Raw genomic sequence first — 7,550 nt, 5'->3', positions numbered from 1 at the left:
CATAATGAAACCTGGATGGTGAGTGGAAAGAAAAAACAATCTCAAAAGGTACATACTGTATGATTCCATTTATATAACATTCTTGAAAATACAGTTATGGGAATGGAGAACAGGTCTATGGTTGACAGGGGTTAAGAAGAGGGTGGGGCAGGAGAGAAGTGGGTATGGCTAACATATGGCAACGTGAGGGATTCTCGTGATGATGAATGTGTTCCGAATCAGTTGAAGGCGTTAAGACAAAAACTGAGGTTTCCTGGAGAAACAGGAATTCTGCCACAAGATTTTCACATAAGAATCCTCCATGAATTTCCAGTTGCTGGTCCTTACTACAGATTTTAGATTCAAGGCTACATCAACTCCTGTCTGAGCATCCAGATTGCCTACTAGTCAGCCCTCTCCATCACATAAGCCAATTCCTCAGAATAAATCTTTTAATACATATATCCTATTAGTTCTGTTTCTTGAGTTCTTATTATGTATCTAATAAGATAATAGTGGTGATACAAAGAGATCATAAAAAGTACTCAATAAGCCAAAGAAGGCAGGGAATGAAGCAAAAAGAACAAAGAACACATAGCTCAGGGATCATACCTCCTAGGTTCCCCAGCAAAGGTTCATGTGGAGTTTGTGGGCATGAGGCAGGCAAGGCTGCTGGCCTCCTCGGGCTGCTCCCTGACTCTGGCAACCACTGCTGCAGGGGGACTGGTGACCCTCAGGCCCAGCAGCTGCTCAGCCTGTGGCTTTGGGGGTCATGGATTTGGTGCCCCACCCTCTACAACCCTACCTGCTCTTCATGCTCTTGGACAAACCCATTGGAATCTGCTCCCGAATCTGCCATGTATCTGGAGCATAGACTTGGCCTCTGAACTGGGTTGTTTTTCAGATTCATACATGCTCTTTGGCATTGGAACTTCTCTGATGCATGGAGTAGGCTGTACTATTCACGACATCGGGGACAGTGACTACAATAAAAAGCATAGATCAGGGAGCAGCATCCCTACTTCTCATTATCTCCTACTCGCCAATAAAATGAATTACATACATCATAAAAAGAATTACATACCGCCCCAAGAATTAGCCTTGGGGATCGTTACTTGGATGGTCTACTTTCAAGGGCTCCTGTGATCCAACTGTTTACCTGCATCTTTATTTTCTGAAATTATATGGCCAGTAAAATATGATACTATCTATGCTCATCAGGACAAAAGAGATGATGTTCTAACTGGTCTGAAGTCCATGGTGCTGTGGCTCTGTAGAAACACCAAGCAGTGGCTCAAGGGCTTTAGTGTCAGGATACTGGAGGCACTGTGACTAGTGGGGCCTGGCCAGTACCAGATCACTTGCTATGACCCCCCTCTGGCCATAGGAGACAATCAGCCTCATCAGATTCACTCTAGACATCCACAAACCTGAGGGCGGTGGAAATAAACTTACCTCCAACAAAGTAATAGGACTAATAGTTTTTTAAGGACTGTCCCTGGGAATTTGTAGAAAGAAAAGAAGACAGACAAAACAAAGAAAAATATAAATAGAAGAATGTAAAATTGGCAAATGAAGTTTACCTAAGAATTTTTTTATTTTTTTAATATTTTTATTTATTTATTTTTTTGAGAGAGAGAGAGAGAGAAAGAGACAGAGTGTGAGCGAGGGAGAGGCAGAGAGAGAGAGAGAGAGACACAGAATCTGAAGCAGGCTCCAGGGTCCGAGCCGTCAGCACAGAGCCCGATGCAGGGCTTGAACTCACAAGCTGTGAGATCATGACCTGAGCCGAAGTCAGACACTTAACTCACTGGGCCACCCAGGCTCCCCTACCTAGGAATTGTAAAAACAAATTATAAAACACTCTCAGGTCTTTCTAGCACATGTTTAGATTTGATTAAACTGTCTGTTGCAATATATTAAAAAAATTAAGAATCAGAAGATGAAGATTTAGAGCATTTTACCTGGATTTTAGTCCAACTATTTACTAGCAAAACTCCTTCCCTATCACAGAAACCAGGGAGTTTTCAGGATTTGATATGACCTTGAGAATTTAAGCTGATGTATTCTTCTGTTCATTATAATTCTCCTCTGAAATAATGGGGGTTGTATATGTTTTGGCATGTTAGGAAAAAAATGTGTATTAGAATACATATGTAAATGAATGTCTCTCTAGAAAAAATGGGCTTTCTTTTTAAGGAAAAAATAAAAGCGGCTATGGAAAACTAAGGTTTATTGTTTTTAATTGCAACTTTTATTCACTGTCAAAAACTAATTCAGGAAACTATTCTATACTATATATAGAATTTAAATAAGAAAAAAATTATTTTACCTACTATAAGAAAAAAACACATGACAAAACAGAAAACAAAGAGCAAGATTATAAATTTAAATGCAAGTATATTGATAATTACCTCAATTGCATATGGCATAAGTGTTCCAGTTGTAAAGTAGAGCAGAGTAAGACTCACTTTATGTTGTGTATAACAAATCTACTTTAAATACAAAGATACGTTAAAAGTAAAAGGACAAAAGTGACATATCATGTAAGCACAAATCAAAACAAAGTTGGAATGGCTATAGGAATTTTTATATCATGTTTATTTCAGAGAAAAGAATATTATAAACGGTGAATAGCAATGCTTCATAATGTTAAAGGGTCAATTCGTAATTGAATTAGATGAAGGCACTTAAAAGGTATAAACTTCCCGTTATAAATAAGTCCTGGGGATGTAATGTACAACATGATGACTAATTGTTAACAGTGCTGTGTGGTATATTTGAAAGTTGCTGAGAGTAGATCCTAAAAGTTCTCATCACAAGGAAAATGTTTTCTTTTTAATTTTTTCTTTTGAGAGAGAGAGAGCGAGAAAGAGAGAGAGAGCATGAGAAGAGGAAAGGCAGAGAGAGAGGGAGACAGGACCCTAAACAGGCTCTGCACTGACAACAGACAAACCAATGTGGGGCGTAAACACACAAACCATTAGATCATGAGGTGAGCCAAAGATGGACACTTAACCATCTGAGCCACCCAGGTACCCATGTTTTGTCTCGTTTTGTATCTATAGGACATGATGAATGTTAAGTAAACCCATTGTGATAATCATTTCACAATGTATGCAAGTCAAGTCATTATGCTACATATGCCTTAAATTTATACATTACTGTAGGTCAATTATATCTCAATAAAACTGGGGTAAAAGATACATTTTTCAGGAAAACATAAAATCCTAAATATATATGCATTTAATAATAGGCTTTCAAATGTATAAAGCCAAAACTGACTTCCACAATATCAAGTGCTTTATTACTTACAGGATAGTCCATAAATCTGTATTTTTCTAATCCTACACCAAATGAATGGGAATGGCTGAAGGGGGAGACACTAACAAGGTTCATATTTCTTCTAGCAATATGGATCAACCCAGTGGCTAAACCTGGGTGCACACTTGAGGAGGAAAAGTTTAGGTCAAAATAAATGGAAAGAATGTAAACTAATGACTGAGTGTAAAGGAGTTAACAAAATAATTATTCATAAAGGAACATGAAACACTGTTTTGGTATCTTGAAAAAGACTTACACAGCAAAAAAATAATTTTCTTTCTTAGTTTTGGGTCAGATGCCTGTAAGGATGATACACTTTTTTCTGCTGATTCTCCATCATTACTAAAAGAAAACACCATGACCTGGGAGATAGCATCATCCAAAATCATTATTGGAATGGCTTATGTCATACGCTTCCATAAAAGAACAGAATAGAAATCCCCATGACATCTAAAGGGAAGAACACTAATATGGTATGTATGTTGTTTGGTTCTCATTGTACAGGCTATATTTACTATTGTGACCCAAACTGGACTATATCTATGTGAATTTCTTTTCATAGGCCAAACCTCATGCACTTCACTCTATATTAAAAATGAAGATCATTGTGTAACTATAAATTTTGATGAACTGTTAAGAAAAGGTAGAAGGACAGAATGTCTTCTGCTACTTTGCTGGTGCCTCATAGTGTTTTAAAGAAACTGAAATATGAAATATGGCATTTTTAGTTATAAGGTATGTTTTCCAAATACATATGGACAGTTAGCACACAGTGGGCACAACAAACATGATGGAAAAACACAACCAAATCAAAGAGACCTTTAGGGGAAATAAGAGCAGGCCTAGGGATATTTAGATAAATGGAATTTTCTTTAATTAAGAGAGTTCTTAGAGAAAAAAAGGTCCTGTAAGAACAGGTGGCTTGGGGATCATCCAAATTCCATGAAGTAGCCACAAGACTGCAAGCTGTTTGGTCTGATGATAGAGTTTTAACTAAATAGTTTTTACAAAATAGAACAAAGTTAAGACAACATGCCCATGCGTAACAGTGAGAAAAAGCTTTGTATCATCACACAAACAGGAGTTTTAAATGTATTACTTCAAACAGAGGCGAACACAAGCAATCCTGTTGACCTGGTATACAACTGCCAGAGCACAAGCAGTCCATTTATGGAAAATATATGGATCCCCTTATTAATAGAAGTTTCCAAATGAGAAGTATATTTTATATCAGTCTTCTTAACATCTCTGGCATCATCACAGATCAGAATAAGACAGCCCAATTGTACAATTGACAAACATTAAATTTTACATGAATACTCCCAAGAGATAGTTAAAAGCCTTTCTTAAGAGCCTCCTTCCATTTGAAACTCATCTTGTTTTGATTCTGTGTGATGAGGAACTTATCTTCACGCAGAATACCTAGAACTTTATATCTCACTGACCCACGGCCTTTGGTTAATAATTGTACATAATATTTGGCACAGAGGAAATGGTTATTTCTGTTGGAAAGTAGCAATAAATCCTACAGTCATAATTTCTTATTTGTTTTATATATTCTTAATATTCATAATAATGTTGCAATTTGATACAATAGTCAGATGACTGGTAAAGTCAATTTGATAGATGACATAAGACTTATGAAAATACAGATAGTTGATCAAATGTCTGCTTAGGATGTGATATAATCTCAGTGGAGAATTATGGGCCTGAATAGGACTTAGATCTCATTAATAATGAATTAGTTATCTATTAAAAGCTATAATCCTAAGCTTATAATAAAGTTCAAATTGCAATGGACAAAGGTTGTAAGAAAATAGCTAAGTTGGTGCAAAAATCTGACAAAATTTTCACAGGAATTATGTGTTATTTGGTTGTTGTCTTATATCGATAATTACACTTCACTGGTATAATGTGGATTCATTTTATCTGGTTTGGATTTCTCTCATGCTTGTCTCAAGAGCTACTGACCCTTGGTGAATGCTATGGAAATTATTGAAAGATAAATAGTATTCTATAACCATGCGCTGGTGAGTTGTTTCAGAGTAGGATTTAATACCCTGAAAGCATTGTTTAGAAATACTAATTGGATTTATAATTTGCACCTGGTTTCCATAAATGGTAATGGGGCTCCAACAGTTAAGGCTAGTCACACAGCTACAGAACACGGCCTGTAAAATCAGCATACTTTAAAGACCTTTGCCATCATAGATCTTGGCTTTTCCTGGTACCAAGATGCCTCGCCTATAACCAGTTGATGATGGTATGAGACCTTAAATAATAAATTTGTTTTGCAAGTAAAAACTATTTGAGACGTATGAGCCCTTGTCACAATTGAACAATTAAGTTGATTAATGTGTAATTAACTCTTGTTTATATACTACTATCATTTTCTCAAAGATTAATAGAAAAATATAAAGATCCAAATGAATTGGAACAACACTATCAACTTTGCCAAATTGACATTTATAAACCCTATTTCATGCTGGGTGAACAAGTATTCTTTCGTAGCGTACACAGAACATTCATCGAAACAGACTATATTCTGGTTCATAAACAAATCAAAATAAATTTGAGAGGACTGAGTTCATACAAAACGTTATCTGAACACAACAGAAGTAAACTTAAAGAAAGATATCTGGAAAATTCCCAAATATTTGGAAATTAAACCATACACTTTGAAAGAACTCATAGTTAAAAGAAAAATCATAAGGCAAATTATAAACTATTTTGAATTGAATGAAAAAATCCACATAAGATATGAAGTACATAGCTAAAGCATTGCTTGCAGGGAATTTTACAGCATTGAATTAAATAATCATTAAAGGAAAGAAGAAACATTTCAAAGCAGTATTTAAGTTTTATCTTAAAAAACTAGAAAAATAAAAATCAAACTAAATCCAAAGTAACTAGAGGTAAGGAAGTACTAGTGATATGAGCAGAAGTCAATGAACTATAAAATGAAGTAGAAAACCAAAAAAAGTAGAGAAAAGCAATAAATTAAAAAGCTGGTTCTTTTAAAAATATAACAGTGGATAAAATAAATTGAACAAAAAATACAAATCACCAATATCAGGACTGAAATTAGGGACTTTACCACACATATTAACTGATGTCTATGTCTTAATCCTCTAAACCCATGAAGATGTCACCTTATAAGGCAAAAGGGACTTTGCTGATGTTATTAAGGGTCTTTATTTTCCAGGCAAAGACAATGTAATTTCCAGAGTCCTTATAAGAGGAAGGCAGAAGATTCAGAGTGAGAGATGGCAATGTGATGACAGAAGCAGAATCAGTAAACTAGATTTGACAGGGCTCTAATTCTGGCTTAGAAGACAGAAGAAATGGCTTTGAGCAAGGAATCCAAAGAACCTCTAGAATCTGGAAAAAGTAAGGAAAGGATTCTACCTTAGACCAGAAGGTACTGGCATTGCCAACGCCTTGACTTTAGCCCAGTGACACTGACTTTGTACTTCTGACCTCCAGAACAAACTTGCTAAGCTACTAAATTTCTTTTCATACGTTACAGCACTAATAGGAAACGAACGCAGGGGCCTCTTCGACAAATGGTGCTGAATTGGATAACCATATGTAAAAAATAAACCTCCTATCTTGTCCTACACCATTATAAATATTGGATGAAAATTAATAATATACCTAAATGTAAGAGCTAAAGATATACTTCTAGGAGGGGAAAAAAAATCTTAGGAGAAAATTAGATTAGGCAAATATTTCTTAGAATACAAAATCATGAACAACAATACCAAAGAAAAATTGGGCTTCATCAGAATTGAATTATTTTGCTCTTTAAAACACACTGTTTAAAAAAACGAAACGGCCATCCACAGATTTGTAGAAGATATTTACAAAACATATCTCATAAATAACTTGGATGTCCATACCACATATTAAGACCAACTAACTTAAAACACGTATCAACAGGCAAAATCATTTAACAGGTGCTTCACCAAAGAAGTAAGAAGTATAAATAGCAAATAATCCCAGGAAACAACGTTCAAGATCACGTGGTTGGAGAAACACACGACAAAAACATGAGGCAGCACCTCCCGGTTGTGGCAATTGATAAAACAAACCCAAAGCCACCTACGCAGGCGCACACACGCACCAACATACAAAAGTGGCAGGGTCAAGTATTAGTGACAAGGCAGAGCAACGGCAGCTCTTATACACCATTGATGGGGCTCGCTGGTTCCCAAACTGGCCCCCGTGGTACACAGCGGGCAGGA

At 36.1% G+C, this 7,550-nt stretch overlaps 1 pseudogene; it reads left to right on the top strand.

Annotated features, from left to right (window-relative positions):
• Positions 1-633: 633 nt before the first annotated feature.
• On the top strand, positions 634-1,542 carry LOC125171626 (4-hydroxybenzoate polyprenyltransferase, mitochondrial-like; annotated as a pseudogene).
• Positions 1,543-7,550: the final 6,008 nt, after the last annotated feature.

This window comes from Prionailurus viverrinus, chromosome C1 (genome assembly GCF_022837055.1).
Source record: "Prionailurus viverrinus isolate Anna chromosome C1, UM_Priviv_1.0, whole genome shotgun sequence".
Lineage (NCBI taxonomy): Eukaryota > Metazoa > Chordata > Mammalia > Carnivora > Felidae > Prionailurus > Prionailurus viverrinus.
This window is presented reverse-complemented; position numbering and strand designations above follow the sequence as displayed.